The sequence below is a fragment of the Nothobranchius furzeri genome, chromosome 13, assembly GCF_043380555.1.
Source record: "Nothobranchius furzeri strain GRZ-AD chromosome 13, NfurGRZ-RIMD1, whole genome shotgun sequence".
NCBI lineage: Eukaryota > Metazoa > Chordata > Actinopteri > Cyprinodontiformes > Nothobranchiidae > Nothobranchius > Nothobranchius furzeri.
In genome coordinates, this window is record NC_091753.1 from 66,757,531 (window position 1) to 66,781,708 (window position 24,178).

General features: G+C 43.9%; 1 protein-coding gene and 1 long non-coding RNA gene across 5 annotated transcripts in view; one reads left to right on the plus strand and one right to left on the minus strand.

Annotated features, from left to right (window-relative positions):
- The window catches only part of blmh (bleomycin hydrolase), a 173,679-nt gene that overhangs the window by 41,993 nt on the left and 107,508 nt on the right, over nt 1-24,178 (plus strand). The gene's annotated exons all lie outside the window — the stretch shown is intronic.
- Nucleotides 12,015-14,335, minus strand: LOC139062565 (uncharacterized). The gene is made up of 2 exons (XR_011516120.1): nt 12,513-14,335; nt 12,015-12,164 (listed from the first exon to the last, which is right to left on the minus strand). It is a non-coding gene; the product is annotated as an uncharacterized lncRNA (long non-coding RNA).

Sequence of the window (24,178 nt, forward strand, 5' to 3'; positions counted from 1 at the left end):
AAAAACAGAGTAGCCGAAAAATGAATCTTACTTTTAACCGTAACAATAGCCACTTTGTAAATTCTTAGTATTCACAGACTGCAGTGTAACTTTTCCAAACTTAAACAGTCACCTGATTGTTTGCGCCAGCAGTGTTGTTGGAAGACAACACCATTGTTCCCTGAGGCACAACAGCAGCACCCACGCATGCATTTGAGAACTTTGAGAGCATGGGAAATGACCACTTCTCACGTAGTGGTTGGGAAAACTCATAATTGACCAGTCACGGTGTAATTTGTACACATTACTGATTGAAAGAGCTTAAGTAACTGAGTTTAAGCAGTTATGCATGACATGTTCTCTAACCATTATCAAATAATACAGTGCAGGAGGTGTTTGATAAATTGTGTTTATTCCCATGTTTCCTGAATGCAACATGAAAAATGGGCCGTCTTCAGCCTCCAGCGGCCTGCTGTCACTCATGATCCCCCGCCCCTCTCTGTGTAGCCACGCCCACCAGGCCAAAACAGGGCCAAAAGTCTGTAACTGAAAAATACAGATCCGAAAGTGGAAAAAAAATCTGAAGCTGTAAGAAAAATCTGAACCTGAAGAAAATTTTTTGTACATTAATTAAAAATATCTGAATGTGGAAAAAATGTAATCTGAGACTGAATGGATTTTTACAAAAATAATAATAAAAACAAATTACTGAAAATTCTTTAGTAAAGTTTACTCAGAAAAATTCTAAATAAAAATACCGTTGGGGTTTCAGTTCTTACAAATATTCCAAACGTTTGATTTTATTTTAAATCCAAGTCTTTCTTTTTCAAAGTTCACTCTAAAAATGTGACTTTTGCTTTCAGTTTACATATTTTCGATTTCAAATTTTTCTTTTAACTACACAAACATGATGGCCCTTATTTAAGCCCATAGATCCTCTGATATGGTGGAAAGCTAATGAACAACGCTTTCCAACATTGGCGAAGCTGGCAAACTCCCTGCTCTGCATTCCATCTACATCCACGCCATCGGAGTGGTTGTTTTCTGCAGCAGGTGACATTTTATCAAAGAAGAGGGCAAACCTCAGCCCTGAGCATGCAGGTATGCTCACCCTCCTTTAATGCAACCACAGGCTCCTTGAATATATTGTACTTCCAGTCCCCAGACAGTCTCTCTTAAGGACAGAGTTCAAAGTCCTTATTCACGGTAGTAGGACTTGTGTGCCATGTTAGTTCTGAATATAAAGTTGCACATTTGAAAGACAGTGTTAACGGCACAATTTACTGCACTTTTTTTTAATACTAAGGATGATAACTGCCTTTTTATTTTTTATTCTAAGAATATTAGTATTTTTTATGTAAATTTCTCTCAGGGAGTGTTGAGTTTAAACCTAATATTTATACTTGTGTTTTCATCTCAAATGTTAAAGGAGACATATCATGCTTTTAAATTCTTCCTTTTTACATCTAAATCATTCAGTTGGTGTCTAAACACAGTGGAACTGCAGTTCTTCTGATGTCCTCATTATTGCTGCTTTACAGACCCCTCATCTACCCCTGTTCTGAGGAGAGTCTTGAGAACGAGCTGTTTTTGGTTACTGTCTCTTTAAATCTGGAGAAGGAGCCGTAAACTCCGCCCCCCTCCATAGTGCAGACCTGTACTCTCCTCCCCCCGTTGGACATTTTAGTAGTTCTATAGAGAAATCATTATTTATCGTAGCAGAAATGTTACATTAGCATTTTTAAAACGTGGGGGGAGTTGTCCATCAAGCTGTTTCAGGGCTGCCAACTCTCTCATGCATTTGTCTGCATTCACACACTAAGAGAAAATGTACAATCGGTGAAATTTTTATTGTTTGTTTATATTAATATACAAATTTACACAGTATTAACCTCACAGCAAACAAGTAGAACAATATAATAAACAGGCTTTTGTAGTTAAACAGGCGTTGTGCACACAGGTGGTTTGTGTCTTGGTGCTGGTGGTATCTAGGTCTCAGAGTTCCTGTCCTCCCGCCGTCTTCTGTTGTCCTCAGGATACGGTAGAAGTTTCTGGTGATGAGGGAGGGGCAGTATGTGGGCTTCAAACTGGTCCTGGACCAAAGCGGGAGACGTAGGCAGGGACCTCCGTTGTCTGATTACTGAGACACAGTGTTTAAGTTGAGCCAGATCTTGCTGGAACAAGATCCGGGAACTATTTTACTTTGAAAGGACCATTCCGGCAACTGTCTGCTTGGATCTGGCAACTCACGCAACAAACTTGGGCTATACGCAGGATTCGAATTGCAGGTGAGCTAAAGGGAGCTCCTGGAAGCCCTCAACACACCCAGGGGGAGCCCAAAACCGATCCTGGTTCTACTTATATTACATTACCTATGTCGACCCTCTGGGGATTATTTTGAGCTGGGAGGCGCAGAGCTCTGATCGTTGACGCGCTCCAGACATCTGCGTCCTGAGCACGGCTACAGCAACATTATCAAATTAGGTGTCGCCACCTCAAAATCAAATTTAACATGCGATCGTTCATGTCGGCTCATTTCCTTTTATGTTTTCTGTCTTTTATTTATGCCTGATGCTTTTCGCTGCTGTGGAGCGGAGCGCATCACCCGTTTTGTTCTCCGGTGATTTCACCTCACTGGTGCGACCGGCGCGCACTCCGCTGATTTTGCGGTCGGTAGATCTTTTAGAACTTCAGTTCAAAGGTAACTCATGAGGTGAATATATATGAAGGCAGGTAACAATTGTTCTTTAGGATTGAGAGGAGATGCAGGAAGATAATAAACAGACAGTACAGAAAAATAGTCAAATAAAAACAAGTTAGTTTTTGTACCTGGTGGTTCCAACAGACACCACTGAAGGTAATTAGAGGTGAGGAACAGAAAATGAAATAATTATTTTAATGTTTAGAGCAGCAGGACCTCTGAGAGGCTGCAGGCGCATCAGTGAGTTTGCGGCCGCTGCGCAGAGGTAAGGGGGAGAGGGCTGAAGCAGGGGAACAGTAAAGATGCAGAAACTACTGTTGTTAAAAGAAATGTGTTTTAACTTTTCTAAGTGGGCACAATTTTAATTACTTGTCAACCCAAAATGCAGAAACCCAGAATGAAACGGGGAGATGAAGTAAACGTTCCTTTATTAAGGAGGGTCGCAGCCAAATCCAGATGGAACATTAAAATCAAAAGGCCTAGGCAGACGAGAGGCAAAACAACGCTGACAAGCAACGATGAACTGACAAACACAGAAGACAAGACTGGGGCTTATATACAAAGGGCTGGGTGACTGAGGGAGTTGGGCTCAGGTGGAACTAATAAACAGAAAGGAGAAGCAGAACCAAGCAGGTGAGGAAATCGGACCTCAAACCTGTTAAAACAAAAGTTACTGAACCTAAACACTGTAGAAATAAGGACACAGGCGAAACCAAAGATAGATGAACTTAAGTGTTATACATCAAAATACACTGAAAGGCTGGGGGATAAAATACCTAATCAAAATAAATGACACAACAAGGAGGGGAACTATGAGGGGACACAGGAGACGAGGACATGGAGCGTGACACGTTCAGAAGGAAAAGACTCGACTTTTAGACGAAGCACTCGGTACTAGCCACCAGCCTGGGACCTGTATGACAAGATGAGAGGGAGCATGCACGCACACACACACATACACACACAGAGCTTTCTTCTTCTGTGTCTTTCTAGCAGTAGTCAGCAGCTTCTGGGGTTTAAACACTCCCACACCACCCTTCCTTAAAGCAAGGAACAGTTTTGAGCTGTGGCTAAAATAACCAGACATTCTGCATTCTTCCAATTGGACTACAAAAATCTTACCGAGAAGAATAAATGGCAGATCACCTCTGTGTTTAGCCGGATGTCCAGGACCGTTTTAGGCAGTTATCGTGACGACATAGTCACAAGATGTATTAGACAAATTTAAAAACTGAACAGCAGGGGCGTAGCACCAAATTCTGGGCCCTAGGTACAAGTCTTCTAGGTGGGCCCCCATGCTCAATTACTTAAAGAGCAAGTCACCCCCAAATCACATTTTTTTGCTGATAAACTATATAAAGGAGTGTCTAATCATGCTACAGACACGTGTAGTCAATAATTTGGCACTTCAGTGCATCTTGGTTAAAATTCAAATATTCTGCCTAAAACTGAAAGTGTTGCGCCGTTGTCAGGGAAAAACTCTGCACTGTATTTGAATTTAAATCTGCCACCGCTATTGGCTAAGAGGTATGCTATGATGTCATCTGGTATATTACGATGTCATAATGCCATTGTGAGCCTGTGTGTGTATTTGTTAGCGGCTCCGCCCTCTCGGTCTGCCTAGCAACAGCATTTGTTGCATTTTTCAAACATGAAGTGGGAGTGAACCAAGCTTCTTGTAGGGGGTGACTTGCTCTTTAATATCTCTCTTACACATTTTTTGTCATGCTATAAGACAAGATAATAAATATGATCTTAGTTTAACCTCTATATTGAGCAAATACAAATGCCAGCATATTAAAAGTGAAATGCCCAGACTTCACATATAATTATTTTTATTTGCCAACAATGTGTTCAAACAAAATTCCTGGAATTCATTTTCCAGTAAATGCCCACTGACGGGTCTTCATGTTAACAAAATCACTTATGAGATCTTTAAAGTCCAATCCTTTGGCTAATTGGCTTTCAATAGAAAGAAGAGCTAGGCTGTTCAGTCTATCCTGGGACATTGTTGATCTCAAATAATTTTTCACCAGTTTCAGTTTGCTAAAAGCCCGTTCACCCCCAGCAACAGTCACAGGTATGTGCAAAATATCCTCAGTCCAATACAAACTTCTCCAAAAATGCTCTGTAATTGCATCCTGTATGGCAGGGGTGTCAAACTCAAACTCACAAGGGGCCGAAATGAAACTCTGGGACGGAGTCGAGGGCCAAACTTAATATTTTTTTTAAAAGTGACGGCAAATTTGCACATTTTATTTATCAACATTCATGCAATTTTGAACCTTTAAATTTGGAAACAAACTTATTTCTGCATTAACACTGAATGTGGAATAACCAAATTACACACGAGCAAGTCAGTTTTAAATAAAACACATCAGTGGTATTCATTACTTGTGGTATATTCAGCATTTTATAAATCTATTCAGGATTTATGTTTTCCTGTTTATTCATTTTTCTTATTTTTATTCTCCTTTTTTTCTCCTGTAATACGTGTCATCGCTACTGTGACATCTAGCTTTCCCCACTGAGGAACAATAAAGGGATTTTCTATTCTATTCATCTATCTGCAGCCTTTCCACTTCCTGTTTACTGTAGGTTAAATCTTTTCTCACGGGCCAACAACAAAATAAAAATATCATTTTATCTAAAATGAAAATGCAACATCTCACCTGTTAACTTTCATGTTTTGGAGCAGAAAAAGAGCATAAAACCAACATATTTAAAGCTCAGTTTGCTCCACTGGTTTACTGTGATGCTCACCTGTTCCAGCCAGATACCTGCATCATGGGGTTGATCTGAGCTGAGGAGGAGACTCCTGTTGTTTTGTTCATCTTCATCATAATAATGACAACATTAGATGACAACAGGTGCTCACATAGGTTTGTGCTGATGAACATGTCTGAGCAGCTTGACCACGTTGTTGTGTGTCGGGGAGGAAACACAACCACAGAGTCGTGCTGGTTTGAGCTGTCGCTGCTCGCTGGAGTTATATCGGCTCTGTCTGGAAGTTAGTTTGAAAACTTTCTCTTTCAGTCATGAACACATTACTGAGCGGCTAGAATCTCCGTTTCTGGGCTTCAACGTCAGAAAATAGCTGAGTGAACTCGGCGCTGAGAGGAGTGTAGTTTGTCCGAGACAGCGGAGCTGCAGACACCCAACTACCTCCGACTGCCTCGGGCTGGAAAAACACAAAGGAGGGGGCGCGTCTGTTCCGCGCTGGCGCCGCAAAGCATCATGGGAGTTGTAGTCTTTGCGGTAAAATCGGCCAGCGGGCCAGTTTTAATATATTTTTGATATTTATCTTGCGGGCCACATAAAAATGCTCCGTGGGCCGCATCTGGCCCGCGGGCCTTGACTCTGAAATATGTGCTGTATGGCATTAAGCAGCTCAAGAGGAGACCAAATGTGTGGAAATGTGGCACCATATATTGTTCTCAGGTGTAGCATCTTATTCTCAAATTCAGCTGTGAGATCCTTGTAATATTTTCTCATCAGTGCCTGGCATGATATCTTCATCTGCTCTTCGGTCATGTCTGTCATGGTTCATGATGTTAAGCTTTGCTGATATGTATTGATATATTAAATACATATGACATGAAATAAACCAGGTTCTCTCTGTGAATGTAATGTACTCTAAATTTTATAATAATAATAATAATAATACATTTTATTTAAAAGCGCCTTTCAGGACACCCAAGGTCACTTTACACAAAACACGTAATAAAATACAATAAAACAATAATAAAACCCAAAGAAGAAAAAACAGAGAAACATTTCAATAAAATCAGAGGTTGTAGGCAGATTTAAATATGTGTGTTTTGAGTTTTGTTTTGAAAAGGGTAAAACTGTCGACGTTCCTGATGTCTGGGGGAAGTGAGTTCCAGAGTCGAGGAGCAGAGCGGCTGAAAGCTCTGCTCCCCATGGTAGCGAGACGGGCAGAAGGAACCGCAAGATGGATGGAAGAAGAAGATCTGAGTGAACGGGACGGGGTGTGAATACTTACAAGGTCTGAGATATATGGAGGAGAGAGGTTGTGGATTGCTTTGAAGGTATGGAGGAGAATTTTGAAGATGGACCTGAATTTAACTGGGAGCCAGTGAAGCTGCTGGAGAACCGGCGTGATGTGGTGAAAGGAAGGGGTTCTGGTGATAATACGGGCTGCTGAATTCTGGACCAGTTGCAGTTTATGAAGGAGTTTGTTGGGAAGACCATAAAGAAGTGAATTGCAATAGTCGATACAGGAGGTGACGAGGCTGTGGACGAGAATGGCGGCAGTGTGAGGGGTCAGTGAGGGACGGAGACGGTTTATGGAACGTAGATGGAAGTATGCTGACCGAATTAAGTTATTAATGTGAGCCTGAAAAGAAAGTGAGCTGTCGAGAATGACACCCAGACTCTTGACGTGAGGTGAGGGGGAGACTGTGGCGCTGTCAATAGTTAAAGAAAAGCTGTCAGATGTTGAGAGGGTGGAGTTAGTGCCAACAAGAAGAAGTTCAGTTTTATTGCCGTTGAGTTTGAGGAAATTAGAGGTGAACCATGATTTGATTTCAGAGAGGCAGAGTGTAAGGGAGGATGGTGGGAGAGTTGAGTTGGGCTTACTGGAAATGTAGAGCTGGGTGTCATCTGCAAAGCAGTGAAACTGGATATTGAATTTGCGGAAGATTTTGCCGATAGGGAGGAGATATACTATGAAGAGGAGGGGCCCCAGGACAGAGCCCTGGGGCACACCTGACTTGACTGGGGAGGGTTCTGAGGTAAAGGATTTTAACTGGATGAACTGAGTGCGGCCAGTAAGGTAAGATTGAAACCAGCTGAGGGGGGTGTGAGTGATGCCTAAGGAAGAGAGTCTATTGAGGAGGATGGGATGAGAAATGGTGTCAAAGGCCGCACTCAGATCGAGGAGAATAAGAATAGAGATTAAACCAGAATCAGCAGCAATGAGTAGGTCGTTAGTGATCTTGATGAGAGCTGTTTCTGTGCTGTGGTGGGGACGAAAGCCAGACTGAAACTGTTCATAAAGGTTATTGCGGGTGAGATGTGAATGGAGCTGCATTATCAGCCAAATTATAGGATTGTCCGTTTTCAAGATCAAATATAAAGAAATTTAAAATAGGCTTAAAATATCTAACCAAGTCAATAACAATCCTCTAACACCAGTGTCGTCATGCTATACAAAAAACAGTGGCAGCTTCTCATTCCTGAGATTACCACGAATCCATCGATACCAAGTTTGTCCTGGTCCATGACTGGGAAGGAGCTGAAATATCCACACAGAGTGAACCTGTTTTTACTACGAGGTCCGCGAATTAATTGGCGGCGGCCGCCTGCGATAATAATTCTGATTAATATATATAAATTAATTAGTGTTTTCACAGATAACACTAATTAATTTATATTTGATCTTGATGGTGAAGCTAAAGGCGTTCAACACTGAACACCTAACATGAATGCAGCTTCTGAGAGCTAGCTAATATCAGCTAAAACTGTGTTCTGCTGCTGCTCACCTTCCTTCTTGAAAAACCTAGTCAATACTTGCTTCTGTTCAATTAACTTTTTCTCCTTCTCCTTCTTTTCTTTTCTTTTCTTTTCTTTTCTTTTCTGGAAGCCAGATTTCCCTTTCTTGGGAAAAGACATGACTGACTCTCCTGCCTCCAGCTCTGGCTGTCGGCATCTGCGATGTCTCATTAGCTGTACATGCGGCCGTGCAGCCCCTGGCCGCTGGTGTGGACTAAACCACTTTGCACATTTTTAAGGGGTGATGGATATCTCAGAGATTATTCAGTTATTATTTTTAAGGCGAAATTCTGTTTCTTAACCTCTTTATCCAGGTATAGGGGAGTTTATTAAGACATTAGGTAAGTTTGGGGAAAAAACAACAACAATAAAACATTTTTATTCAAAGCTGTCTCAGGGCCCCTCCCTGCAGTGGGCCCTGGGTAAACGGTACCCTTCCCCCCCCCCAGTCCGACGCCCCTGCTGAACAGGTGGACAAATACGACAAAAATGTTATAAAATATCTAAATAGCACCTCTAGTGAATAATATAAGGCTTTTTGCACACTTGAGATGCTTAAAATGTGAAACACACTATTAAGGATAGAAAAGTGGGTTTTTTATGATATGTCTCATTTAAGGTGGAAGTAATTTTAGTTCTTGTGTTTTTCTGAATAAACGCAGTTACCATTTCCCATAATACAAATACATTAATAAAGTGTATTTTATACATAAAATTTTAAAATGTTGTTTTCATTATTAAGTAGTCCGTCTTTTTTATATTGTATATTTATAATTGAACGTTAATTTAGCAAAATTATGTTTTATTCGATTACTCGATTACTAAATTATTCAATAGCCCTAATTATAATTATTTAGCTCTGGTAGCTTGGCTGTTAGATTTTGTAATTTAGTGTTTTTTACATGTGACTCTTTCACCAACTTGATGGAGTTTGAACCGGGTTATGCTGGTTTGAAGAGCGTTTCACAAATTAGTCCAAGCCGTTCCAGTAATTAGTCGGATCCTGCCGACTGCCACTTCGCCAAAACGGAGATTTTAGGCCCAATCTGAGGTGAGTGAGCTAAATAATTACTTTTAACAGCTTCTAAAGTTAGTTTCCTACCTGTAATTTTGCAGCTACAATTCCTATATTTATAAATGCAAAGAGATACATGGGTCACGTAATTTAGCTACCATCAGACCACACTGCTGCAGGCTCAGACGAGTGTTGTGTGTGTGATGATGTCACAGACTGTTCGGGTTGAGTTTTTGTGCTAGTTAGTAATATCAGCTCTGATGCGGAGAAACGCAGGAGGGACACTGAGGAATAGCTCCTCCTGCAGCTAAAGCGCTGACCGGGTTCTGAACTGGTGCTAAGCCCGGTTCTCATTAGAACATGTCTGTTTCTCGACCCTGAGTTAACTCTGAGAGCAGTCAGATCACTCACCTGCCATGTTATAAAGCACATATATTAGACAGTTTGTTTAGTACATGATCTAAGTTACTAAACTCCCACAACAATTTGATGTTGTTACTATTTCAGTCAAAATTTGCCCAGAAATCAGACTGACGTAGTCCTCCATCAGCCTGCGCTGGTCCAACTTAAAGAGCAAGTAACGTCTAAATTAACTTTTTTTTGCTGATGAACTGTATAAATGAGTGTCTAATAGTGTTTTAAATGTGTGCATTCTTTATTTTAGCATTTTGGTGCATTTTCTTTAAAAATTAAAAATTCTGTCTAAAAACCACAGTAATGCGCCACCTTCAGCTGAAAACATAGAATTTGAGTCATTTTGAATAAATTTTAGCCAATGGCTAAAGAGTAAAGTACTACGTAAACCAGTAGAGTACTACGTAGCAGCTCCGTGCCAAAGTTATAAAAGCAACGAGCGTCTCGGCCACGCCCTGTGGCGAGTGGGAGTTGGATTTGCAAGCGAGTGTAGGAGGTCAGCGGTAGTTCAGCATTAGCATATAGCATTAGCATATCCTAGTCTTTAGCATATCTTTTAGTGTTATAAATACTTATTTAGTGTTAGCTTGGCTGTTGTATATTATAGTTTAGTTAGTGTTTGGCTGTTAGTGTAATTGGGAAAGTATTTCGGGTTTAGTGTTCCATATCGTCTTAGTATTGGTGAGTAGGTGTAGTGTAGTATGGTTGCGGTGACTCTGTGGGCATTTTACCCGCGATTCTGCACGTCTCCGTTTGAAGAGGGAGGCTGTGCCCACCGTGGCTCTTCCGCGATTTAGATGCAGCCCACCGACTCTGCTCCCCCACCACGGCGGGCTCCAGTCTGAGGTGAGTAAGCTAAGTAAACGTTTTAACATCTTCTAAAGACAATTCCCTACCTAAATGCAAAGTCTGAGAGACGTGGTTCACTTCCTTTAGCTAGTCAGTCGGCAATTCTGCAACAGTGACTCTAACTGACGCAGCACTTGTTGACAACATTACAGCGTGAAATCCAGCTTGTGACCCGGTTCTGTGAGGAATTCTGTTCAGGAGGTCGCATTTCAGGCTCTCCACATCATATGTGACTGACTTTTACGTTATAACAACGATCACACACTAGGAATGTTATAAAGCGCCTATATAGGAGATTCTTTTGTATATTATCTGACTATAAACTCCAACAACAATGTGCTTCTATTTTTTTTTTCAGGCTAAATCTACCCAAGACACTGGCTGTCAGACTGATTTAGCTGCATGAATGTACTTGTCCAGGCTGATGTGAAACCTTCCCTGTAGCAAAGGTGAATTATTTTTAATAATCTTCTATGCAAACATTTTATTATCACCTTCTAGTTTTAATTTGTTTTACAGATTATTTTTACACGTGATTTTATGCTCTTTTAAACATTTATAAATGTGCTGCTTCTTTGTTTTTACATAGCCAGCCAGAATGGAGTTCACAGCCGCAGTGTGTCTGGTGACCCACGGGGACCATGATGAAAATTCATCTTCCAGAAGGTCCCAGAGCGTCCAGACCCCCTGAAAAGACCAAGGTGTGAGGTGTCTGCTGTTGATTCCAGCTTCCACCTCAGTGACAGTGCAAGCTCAGTGAACTGTTCAAGGTAAAAAAAAAAATTAAAACATTTCAGAATTTTTAAGATATTAACAATTAAATAAGTATGTGATTACATCATGACGGAGGCTACTGATTCTGCCCGTGACACTTGGTGGTGACGTGTAAGCTGATTCTCCTGGAAAATAACTTTTACATTAAATATTTTGTTTTTGCTATCAAAAGTAAATTAACTAATAACCTGCATTATTGCAGGACATTCAGCAAAATATGGACTACACCATGAGGCATGCACACATTAATATTCTATAAGAGCACATAAGGTGAGCAACACCACATATTATTATTATTATTGTACACTGTCCTGAATTTGTTTTCTTTCTGCATCTCATTAGCCTGGCTGATCACCTGATAACTCCTGTCATCTGGTTGTGACAGCATGAGGATGTCCTCACACACCTGTAACCTATCAGCTCATCTGGCAGAATAGAGAGAGAAGAGACAACACCACATCTCCTGTTCCTGGAAAGCCTTCAGCCATCCTTTGATGACTGAGAACCTCCATCAGCTCTGTCTCCTGTCTGCCTACAATTATTATAATAAATATTGTGTTTGACAAGTTTTTTGTGCTGCCAAATATCTCATTTAGATTCCAGTTTTGATATTTTAATGGATATTTATAAATTACATTGAATATCACATTTTTGTTGCATGTTTAACTAGCTATTGTGATTAATTAAACTAGCACCTCACTGTTAAAAGCTCGTTCTAATTTCAAGCATGTTTAAGTATTTATGGACATGAACAAAAACAGGAAATATATAAATTGAGATTTATTTAATTAATATAACAAATAAGGGGGAAAGAGTCATTGAAAGGCACATTCTTCTGGAAGTTCCTGATCCTGAGGACACCAGCAGAGGAGACCAGCTGCAGACACCAGAGACCAGCTGCAGACACCAGAGGACCTAGAACCGAGAGAGCAGCTGTTATTAGTAAATAAATAAAGAAATCAGGGCCGTTTTAGTGGGCTGAACACATTACAGAATAATTTTCTCATGGGGTATTTTCATAACTTTATATGCAGCAGACTGTACCTTGAGCCCAGGGCTACCGGAGAGCTATCCAGCATGTTTCAGTGGATTTTCCTGCTTTAACAGGTTAGATTAGCTGTTAAGCAGCTCAGCTATTTGTTGCTGATTAAAACCAGGTGTGCTGAAGCAGATAAACCTCTAAAACATGCTGAATACTAGCTTTTTGGGGCCGTGGAGACAAACCCTGCAGCTAATCCAATGCTATGGCTAACGGCTACTTACCTTTCAGAGGTGATTCTGTTGGGTCGGCTCTGGGAGTTTCAGGCAACTCACAAGCTCAAAACAATAAGACTCAGGTCCGCTTGTCTCCTCCAAATAGACTTGGTCCCTTTCTTCTCGAGTGTCTGTAAGGAGGGGGAGAAACGTCCTCCACTTCTATCAACTGCTCAGAGTGAAGGGAGCTAGCTTCGTCTAGTTAGCCATCGTCTTCGTCACTGCCGCGGCTCCGCCCTCTCGATCCTCCAGGCAACGCCTACTAATGTTGCATTTTTTAAAATTGATACGTGGGTGGAGAAGGACTCCGAGGCTCAATTGACCCGCTCTTTAAGCAGGTGAGTTTATTTTTTTAACCATCTGTCTTTCTTTACCTTCTGGGTTTAACATTATGAAATTGGTTTAGCTTTTTGTGTGTTGCTGCTCTTACAATCAACAATAAATACATTAGCTGTTTCTTTGATTTTTACATAGCCACCCAGCTCAGAGCTCCCATCAGCAGGGTGTCTGTGACACTTGGACCATGATGGGAATTCCTCTTCTAGAAAGTCCCACAGCAGCCTGTCCACCCCTGAACATACCCAGATGTGTGTTGGAGAGCTTCTGAGCAGCTACCATCTGAATGACAGTGCAAGCTCTATGAACTGGTCTAGGTAAAAAAAGTTTTTATACATTAGATGAATTGCATTTCTTGCAGAAATGCTGTTTGAATGCTGGATGCTGAAACTGCTGAATAGCTGAACTGAAGCTGAAACTAAGCAAAACTGTCGAAAGGAGCTGGATGTATTTAAAGAGTCAGAAGGATAAATCACTAATGAGTGTCATCAAGTAAAAAAAAAAGTGAAGACTGGAGAAAAATATCCTTAACAGCAGAAAACTGAAATCTCAGAATATAGTTTAAAAAGTGGACAGCTGAAATGTGTAAACAGCTGGCATTTGAGTAGGAGTAGTTTATTGTTAAATTTTCACAATTAGCTGAACTGTTAATTTAACAACATATGCTGAATTCTGAAACTGATAGCTGAAGCTGCTGAATAACTGAAGTGAATATGTAGTTTTTGCTCTAAAAATGTTAAACGCTTCAACTAAACATGTCCATAAACTAGGGAAGGGTACCGTATTCTGTACTTTTTAACCAACCGAATTCCAAAGTACAGATTCACGTCATATTAAACGGTGCCTTTTTTTGGTACCCGTGCCACGCGCCGGCGCAAGAGCATAATGTCGTCAGTCTCTGTGGGCGAGCTGTAAACGAAGCAGCATGGCAGAGAGGAAGCGTTCTGAAGTTTGAGTCCACTTCACTAAATGGGATGGGTAACTGGGTGATGATGAAACCAGCAACAATGATCTAAGTGAGGCATCATCAACTTAATCTGCTCCGGTAGGTAAATAAAATGTTTACGATAATGTTAGCTTGATATATTAGCTTCCATTCAGCTAAGGGTGCGTTCACTTTCTCCTCGGAACTCAAAATTTCTGACTAGAAGAACATGAACGCGCTCTAAAGTTTGGCTTCACTTTACTAAATGCGACAGGTGATTGGGTGAAGATTCAGTCATTCTGCATTAGTGGCCCAGGTGAGAAACTCTACACATTTCTTTAGATCTTCTGCTGTTTGTATTGAACTCAAAAGAGCAACCTGACCTCTGAAAAGTCAATAAACCACAGTTTGACTCTCTTGCTGAACTTCAAAGTGAAGAAAACAAAAACTATTAGTATGTTTATGCACCTGGCTGCAGCCCAGGCACCAAGATTTTATATGTTTGAATAGGGCTGAAAAGTAAAAGTGAACCACCAGAAGCCACCTGGGAAGTATCTTTTAAACAGGTGGCTTCTGGCGGACAATTTCATGTCTGATGAGGGGATGATGGACTGAGCAAATAATAATTGTTGATTCAAAAGGATAGTTCATATGCCGCTAAAATTATTCCAATGAAAAATGTGGTCTGATTCCCCAGGATGGTCATTTAGCATGAGTTGTGTGCTTTTGCTGAACTCGAAGCTCTGGCTAGACCTTGGGAAAAATGGAAGTGAGTTCACTTTTAATGAAATGGTTGTTTATAAACTTTGACCGACCAGATCTGAGAAATGTGTCTAGGTGTTTACCAAGACCCTCAGACACTCCCGTTTCTGAGACGCTTATAAAGCTTATTTCTCTTCATATATGGAGTAAATCTGTTACACATTCATCTGTTAATGTACTGATATTAATATGTGAATGTCATCAAGCAGACTCATTTAGTGTATTTAAGATCGTTGGTTACGTATCGTAACCCCATATTCTATGAGCCTAGTCGGAGCCCTTAAGCGAGCTGCTATTGGAAGGATGATCTCCGTATCAGCCAATCATGAAGAGCTTAAATGTACGCCCACTAATAGTGGGCCCCCTTGTGGGTATATAAGTGGAGCGACTCCACTGTTCGCCTCCGATGGCTCTTTGTCCTAACAGAACCAGTGGGGCCAGTGGCTTAAGGGCTGCGACTGGGGTTACGATACGTAACCAACGTTCTATTTCGTCTAGTCTTAGCCCTTAAGCGAGCTGCTATTGGAATAATGCGCAGCTGGATGGGTTTATGCCACACTGGTTAGCTCAACCAATGAACACCCCCAACACGCCTTTTTTAGGGAGGGATGCTCAGCCTCAGTCCAGGCTCGAAGGCTGAGGCAGCCAAAAATAAGAGTGGAGCCCCCACTAAAAAATAACATCCACAAAAGGATGAAAACCATTCAAGCAGGGCTGATGAGATGCCATAAAGCGTTCATTCAGCCTGCTGAGGTCCAAGCACTGAACGAGTGACGGAACCTGAAGACACATCTCGTAAATAATAACAAGTAAAAGAACAGGGTGATGCCCATGAAGCAGCCTGACAAATGTCTTCCATTGACACACCACTGAGGAGTGCCATAGAAGAGGAAATCCCTCTGGCTGAATGAGCCCTGAGTGTCGCAGGAGGAACCCGCCCTGATGATGTGTACGCGAGTGAAATGGCGTCACATAGCCAGTGCGAAAGACGCTGGATCGACAGCGCCTGCCCAAGGGAAGACTCCCTGTAGTGCACAAACAGGCTCTGTGAGCGGTGAATCCCCGCAGTGCGTGACACATATTGTGCGAGCGCGCGCACCGGGCAGAGAAGATGGGAAGCTGCCTCCTCCTCAGAACTATGGGGAGGAGGAAAAAGCCCAGCCAATGAAATTGACCTGGATTTGAAGGAAGCAGTAATGTTTTTGGGAACAAAGGCTGGGTTGGGGCATAAAACAGCAGACCCGCCATCCTCCCGGATCCTGAGGCATGCAGGAGCCACTGAGGGGGTGGCCAGGTCGCTCACCCTCTTGACTGATGCCAGAGCCAGCAGCAAGGCCGTTTTGAGTGACAGGAACCTAAGTGAGACCTGGTCCAAGGGCTCAAATGGGGCTTTAGATAAGCCGTGCAGAACCACCGTGAGGTCCCACTGGGGAAATAGCGGCCGGGACACAGGTCTGTTCCTTCTGACGCCTTTTAGAAAACGTTTCGTGAGGGGATGACTGAAAACAGATCTATCTCCAAAGCCCTGATGACAGGATGAGATAGCTGCAGCATGTCTTAATAGTGCTGAATGCGAGGCCACTGTCCATCAGTATCTGCAGAAACGATAGGACATCCGCCAGCTGGCAGGAGAGCGCTTGAACATTCCGCTCTGCGCACCAGTTCTGGAAAGCTGCCCATTTAGCAGCGTAAGATGCCATGGTAGAGGGCGCTCGTGCACTCTGAATCGTGGCCACCACATCATGCGGCAGCCCAGAAGCCTCTAAGCGTGACCGCTCAGCGGCCAGACCCAAAGCCGCTGGCCTATTTTGGGAAAATGTCTGAATATTCCATCCGCCTGGAGAGGGGCATCCTCCCTCCACGGCAGCCTCCACGGGGAGCCGGACACTAACGCTTGCAGATCCGTAAACCATGACGCGGACAAGCGTCTGGGAGCCACCAGAATCACCGAAAGCTGTTCTGACCGAACTCGGTCCAGGAGCCGGGGAATCAGAGGGACTGGTGGAAACGCATAGAGGAGCGTTCGAGGCCAGGGCTGGTGTGAGAAGGCGTCCGCCCCGAGTGGGGGTCGGTCCCGGGGGCTCAGGGAAAACCACAGGCGACACTGAGCGTTTTCGCGAGCCGCGAACAGATCCACAGAAGGTACCCCGAACCTGATCCAGATCTGCCATACCAGCGCAGGATGCAGACGCCAGTCGGAGTCGCGGGGTCCTCCTCTCGACAGGATGTCTGCTGCTACATTCAGGACCCCCGGGATGTAGGTGGCCTTGATGGACAGCAGGTGGCCATGTGCCCAACACAGTAAATCTGTGGCTACACGCAACCGAGGGAGAGACCAAACTCCCCCTTGGCAATTTATGTAGGCTGCTGCCACCCGGTTGTCCGTGTGAACTTTGACATGACGGCCCTCGAGAAGCGCAGCGAAGTGTCTGATCACATTCCTCACTGTCATCAGCTCCAACACATTTATTTGCTCGTGCGTGTTGGAGGGCCAGCGATCTGCCACCGTATGGGACAAGAACATGCCCCCCCACCCCAACAGCGACACACCCGTAAACACAGACACGTGTGACACAGGGCGTCCGATGGGAACTCCGTGTGAGAGGGTGCAGGGGTTCCCCCAGTGAGTGAGGTCCCCGACCACTGAGGGGGGAACCCTCAACATACGTTCCTTCTGACGTATTGGGTGCACCCGGAGGCGGATGAACCAACGTTGCAGGCGCCTCGTGTGCAGCAACCCTAGCGGCACCACAGTGTGGGCTGCAGTCATCATGCCCAGAAGTTTCATGATTAACAGGGCTCTCATGATCCTGCGTGGTTGCACACGGGAGATCACCGCGATGAGATCTGCTGCTCTCACCGGCGACAAACGTGTACTCATCACGGAGGCGTTCAGCTCCACCCCGAGAAACACAATTGACTGGGACGGAAGGATGGAGCTCTTCTCCCACTTTATAGAAAACCCCAGGGTTGACAGATGCTCTGTTAACTTCCTGGTCTGTTCCGACGCCTCGTCCTCGGACCGAGCGCACAGGAGCAGGTCGTCCATGTAAAATAAAACTCTCATTCCCGCTGTGCGCAGCGGCTGCAGCGCGGTCTCCAGACATTTGGAGAAAGTGTGCGGGGCTAGCGAGTAGCCGAAAGGGAGGCGATTGAATTCTTAATGAACTCCCTTAAATGAGAAGCGCAGGAACTTCAGGTGCCTGGGAATTACCGGGATGTGGAAGTATGCGTCTTTCAGGTCTATTGACGTGAACCAGTCCCCGGAACGCACGTATTCCAGGACTTGCCTCATTGTCAACATGCGGAAATGCATCACTGCTATGGAGCAGTTGAACAGGGAAAGGTCGAGAATCGGTCTCATTCCTCCCAACTTCTTCGGTACTACGAAGTAGCGGGAGTAGAAACCCGAGAGCTCTTGTCCGCGAGGGACTCGGGAAATAGCGTCCTTGGACAGAAGTTCCTGCAGCTCCAGCTCTAGGGTCTGAGACTGAACTTGTGATATGAACGTCGTCTCCACGATCCCGTTGAAGGGAGGAGGAGCGGCCTGAAAATGGAGTGAGTGACCGTAATGAACGGTCTCCGTTATCCATTTGCTCATGGCACAAAGGCGGCGCCATTCGTGCGCGCGTTCCGACAGGGGACGCGTGTTCGCGGTCACGTGAGTAATGTCTGAAGGTTGAGTATGCGCCCTTACCGCCGTCGCTCGCCCCAGAGGACTGGGGGCGACCCATGGAGGGCTGTGCTCGAAAGGGCGAGTGTGAACCAGCTGGAAGAGGCTGATCCGCACCGCGGGGTGTGGAGACCAAAGGAGCAGGGCGAGTGGGAGCTGGGCCCATACACGGGGACGGCAAAGTGCCCGCGGACGGAGTCGCGCACTGTGCCGCCGCTCGTGACCGCGCCATGACGTCCCGTCCCACCCAGCGTTGTGGGGAAAACGGGATGAGCTGGGCCTGGCCGGAGGCCGGGGCCGGTGCGCGAATGGAGCGCACCTTTACAGCTGGCCGTGAGACATGGCTGACTGCGGGAATACGTATATGTGCCGCAGTGCTTGATGTGGGGAACGTGTGTGAAGAGTCGGCAGAGGACTCTGCAGAGGACTGTTGGATTGAGCTCTTTAAGTGACGTTTTTTGGGTTTTATTTCAAAACCAACATCAACAGCAGCATCAACAGCATTACATGCATGTACACACACATTCCCCCCAAAGAGTCCTTTCCGTGGCTGCTTCCGGCGAGGCTCCTGCGCCTGCGACTGCCACGACGGCGTCTGCTGGCTCCGTCGAACCCGTTGGTCGCCAACTCGCTGGTCTCGCTGAGGTGGAGCCGAAGTAGGAGGCCGGCTCCGTGGAGCGGGCTGCACAAAACGGGCACGAGGCCTGGGGGGTCAAGGCCAGGCCAGCGTGATGAGCCCCAAGACAGACCTCACATTTGGCGTGCAGGTCGCCGCTGGAAATGGAGCCCGTCTGGCAGGCCCGGCACGTTCTGGCGTCTTTGGACATAGCTGGTGAGTCGTAATCTTCTTGTGATAATTGCTCTTTAAGGGAGCTCTCAGGCTTGGCATGAAGAGGCGAACAGTGGAGTCGCTCCACTTATATACCCACAAGGGGGCCCACTATTAGTGGGCGTACATTTAAGCTCTTCATGATTGGCTGATGCGGAGATCATCCTTCCAATAGCAGGTCGCTTAAGTGCTAAGACTAGACGAAATAGAACTGAAATAAGTCATGAAATAATAAACATTTCTATTGCTTAATTAATTATTAAACCACTTTAGATAGAACATCATTGTAGATAATTGTAATTATAACCAACTTGTGAAGAATCATTTAATGAGACAAAATAAGATTAATTGTATTAAAAAGGGAACAGTCTTTCGCATTAGACCTTGGAGTTGCAGCCGGATGTCAATAGTGGCAGAAGAGATGTCAGGTTATGGAATTGTTTTGACTATCTTCTTCTTCTGGCTCTTGGAGAGTACAGACGCTTTTTTTTCTCCTCTCTCTCCCTCTTCATCCCAAGGCTCTTTGTCCTGTCTGTGTGCGCAGTGCTTTCTGCATTTTTTCTGGAAACTGGAAATTATTAGAAATGGATCTGGTCAGTTGGTCTCAACGCGATTGACAAAATGTTTTCAACGATGAGAACGGGAGAAGGGGCTCCCAGATGCCCCTCTGGGACAGAGCCAGCTGGGCATATCATGGACTCCTGGAAAAAGTGGAACCTGATATGCCTCTCTCAAATGTCTGTAGAGGATTTTGAAGATGTCTGGATATTCATCGTTTTGGTGTTGGGATTCTTGCTGTTTGGCATGAGCGGTTACCCGGCTTACCGGAAAATTAACAAGCTTTCGAGGAATATTGGCTCAATCCCGGAGCTCAGGGATGGAATGCATCGCACTGTGAATGCACAAACTCATAGACTTGTCGAGATGAGTCGTAAGCTTGGAACTTTGGCTGAGATTCAGGCTCTGGCACAGAAGGTGGATTCCATCAAGGAGAGAGTTGACGAATCAGCACGGATTATGCCATTATTGGATCTAGAGGGGTTGAAGACCAACAGAACTCTTAAGGCAGAGAGGAAATTATCTCTGTCTGTCCCCAAAACAATTCTTATCTGAATCTGGTGCCCTTGAAGCCTGTGAGGCTGAAGTGAAAAGGGTTGTTGATGTTTTCCGAGGCTTGTGTTCTGGTTGTTTTTTTTTTTTTTTTTTGGAGTTGAGTTAAAGTGTTGGCCATAAACAGGCTTCCCAGTAATTTGACAGGTTCATCCTAACCCCAAAGAAGATTCTGACACAGACACAATGATATAGTGGGCCTGTTTATATTTATAAAAGCAGTTGATTGTTTAAAGTAACTGTAACTAAAGTTACTCAGAGCCACTGTAGAAGGTCCAGCCTGAGTTAAGCTGTGGTAGCTGGAGAGGAACTGAGAAACAGCATCAAAGCTTTTGCTGTTTGCTTGTTCAAGTTGAATTCAAATAGGATATATAAAACATCAGTTATATAATAATTTTATGCATATTTAACAGTCCTGTTAGCGATAAAAGGCAGAATTTACTTTATCTGGTTGCATTGAAGCTTCACGTCCCACCATGAGTTGTCTCTGTCCCACATGTGGTGAGTTGGGATCTGCTCATCCTACTGAAGAATTATTCAGTAATCTGGACTAATTTCAGATGTTTTTATGCTTGGTTTTCTGTGAATTAGTCTCATAATAATTAATGATTAGGGATCGTCATATAATAATTATCTGATCAGTTCTGTCCGTTCATTATATTTAGCTCTCTTGAACAGTAGAACTGATAGAAAATTGCTTACATTTAGCAAAAAAAAAAAAAAATCACATAAAATATATTTTTTAATTATTCTCAATAAAATAAATGTATGTAAAGGTCAGAGGTCACTACAACACTCGGTGTAGAATTGATGCAAATCTGCAGCATGCGAAGACCTGTTTGGGGGGAGTTAATTTAATTCTCACGTTTTTCACAGCCTCTGAGTTCGGAGGTATGAAAAATAGATGCATGTACATGTTTTTGTTATGTGTGAGTGGTTTGCATTTTTGTACCACGAGGCTTTACGTATTATTGCTACAGCCTCGCTGTCCTGGATGTGACGTAACCCGTCATGAAGTGGAAAACAAAGTGATGCAGTATTTAAAAACAGTATGAGTTTTTAACAGTTGATTAGTTCTTTGTGATTGTCTTAATTTTATTTTTAGGTCTTAAAAAGTCTTGAAAAAGTCTTAAATTTAATTTTGAGATCCCCACATAGGATCTGAGGAAGGAGTCTAAAGCCCTTTTCAGACAGACATTCTGGAACATTTGCGGACAATTCAATCCGGTTTTTAACCGGAACTGTGTTTTCAGACACACCACTTTTGTACCGGAACTTGTCCTTTCGGCTGCGTTCACACAGCAGTGAAAGTTCCAGATGTCTGACGGCGGCGGGGGGTGGGGGGGAGAATCGGACTTATGTTAAGAAGAAGAAGAAAACATCATTTCTATAGCGCCTCTCAAGATAAAAATCACGAGGCGCTTAAGCATAATTCTGCGCACACGAAGACGCATAAGAGACCTGGATGATGAAGCTCAATGGTTAAAGGAATCACTGAAGCGGTGTGAAGCGCTCAGTCGCGCGTCTAGACGGTACCGTAGGAGGCGAGCTGCCGTGGTTCGCCGCATGCTACAGCAGCGAGCTATCTAGGTGAGCACAGCATCCCCTGGTCCCCTCCTCCCCCTCCCTCTTGTCCGGAACTCTTCCTCACCAGTCTGAAGCAGCCACCCTGTCCGTAACAAGTCCGGACCTGTTACTAGGGGCTTCGTCCGGATAAATTCCGGAACACGTTATCCGGATGTTTGTATTCAGACAGAAAGGTCTTACGGACAGGTTCTGGAACATTTCCGTTTTTCATGGCCTGTCTGAAGGGGGCTTTACTGAAGCATTTTCCGTTTCTGCTCATCTTGCAGCTGGAGATAATGATCCTCTATTCTGTCTTTGTTCAGTAAGTTTCAGTAAGTCCTTTGTGGCGCACTACTTTTGGGACATGAAAAATAAAGTTTGTTTTTGTCCTGATTGCACGAAATTTGGGCATTTTTACACCCAGTCAACAAAGTAAATAAATCCTGTGGTACACCAGAGGTGGAAGCGCCGCGTTCCACCCGCGATTTTGAGATGTCAAGTGGTCACACAGCACGTGCCGCACCGCGCCACTGAGCGCTTATTGGAAAGTCGCGCGATAGTCACAACATCATGTGGGTCTTGAACAGGAAGCGTGAAGTCACTCTATTGTTTATACGTGATCAGACATGCTGTTGTGTTTCGTGGGACTCTAACAGTGGGTTAGTACAATATTTATTAAAATATTTTAGGATCAAAAATCCAAACTGCGGCTGGGTTTGTGCCGGTCCTTAGATATGTGCAGTAAACCTGACCACTATTGGAGACCGGCCTTTATTTACCCCCCGCTGACTGCGAGGCCAGCTAATGTAGGAGGCCCGGCCGGTAATGGGATACAGGCCATTATTAGAGGATTTAAGGTATACACCAATAATTATACTATGGATTGAAAAAGGCAGTATTTCATATAAACCCAACGTATAAAGTATTATCGTTTGAATGCTGTACCGGCATTCAAACTGTAATACTTGTAAATAATAATATCATCTTACTTGGTCTGTATTCAATTTTTTCTCACATCTCAGCCTGGCTGGTCACCACTGGAGAGGTGTAGCTTCCCAGACTCACACTAACATCCCATTTTACCTCAGGGCCTCCTGATCTTCTAACAGAAAAACCTGTTTCTCCATTCTCGCTCTGCTTTCCACATGTTTCTTATCTCTGGAAGCTACCTCCCACAACACTGTGATGTTATATATAATTTGTTTCTTACAGGCTAAATGAACCCAAGTAATCTGCTGTCAGACTGATTGTTGCAGCTACAAATGATCCAGACTAACATGAAGCCTTGCAGGTGTAGTAAAGGTGAGTTTTTAATCATCATGTAATCTTCATTACAACCTTTGAGTTTTAACATCATCTGTTTTTGTTTCATAGCTTATTGCTATACGTGTGTTGCTGCTGTGAGCTTGGAGCTAGATTACATTATGACATCATGAAGGAGACTACTGATTCTGGTCCCGTGACACTTGGTGGTGACGTGTGAGCTGATTCACCTGGTAAATAACTTTTACATTAAATATTTTGTTTTTTGCTATCAGAAGTAAATTAAATTAAAGCTGCAAGCAGCGTCGTTCGGCCCTCGCAGCTCCGCGCCGCTCCGGCCTGGCCGGCAGCCCGGGGCACCAGGCTAAGTCTGCGAAACAGAAACGTCGACCACCCCGACACCAGAAACTGCTAACGGTCACCTCGTCCGCACCTCACCCTGACTCAGCATCCCCTTTGAGCCCACCATTATATTTTATGTCTCTCCACTAGGGAATCCTCTATCTTTACCACACTGGTGGTGTGATGACAGTGACCAACTTTATTGCTATTCCAACCATGTTTTTTAAAGTTATCGAAGGATAACGTTATCTGGGGGCGCTGTGACCAACTACAGAAAAGTCCCATTGAGGTCAGCTTTGGTGACATTATATAACATTCACCAACCGTTTGTGCCTCACTGGCTAAAGGGCATGATTGTTCATTGCCATGTTCAGTTTCGGGCAAATCGGAGGCAGTTTGTGGAAGTTACAGTCAAATGTAAAGTCATGGCGTCACACCAGCATTCACCATGGCATCAAAGCCCCTCCCTTTCTGGAAATCTATCAAGTCTGAATGGTCATTACAACATCATGAAGACAGTGCATGACCTTAGTGTCATGTTGACTAAATTAGAGGGGACAAATATGGGCATTTCACCATAAAACAATAGACTTCCTGTTGTCAGGGGGCGGGGCTTAGGTGATGTCAGCTGTCCACAATGACGTTGCCTTGAGATGTGGTCAGTGATCACACAGACAAAGTTTGATATAGATCTGATCGTGCACATGGGAGTTATTAAGTCAAGTAATGTAATGGCGAAAGGTCAAAGTTTGAGGCTTGGGGACCTTAACATACCCCAAAACTCACAATATTTTGCAAACTTGTCAGGCCTGGTGAAAAATTTGATATTTTAAAGGTCCCAAAAAAATCGCACAGAAAATGGCTGAACA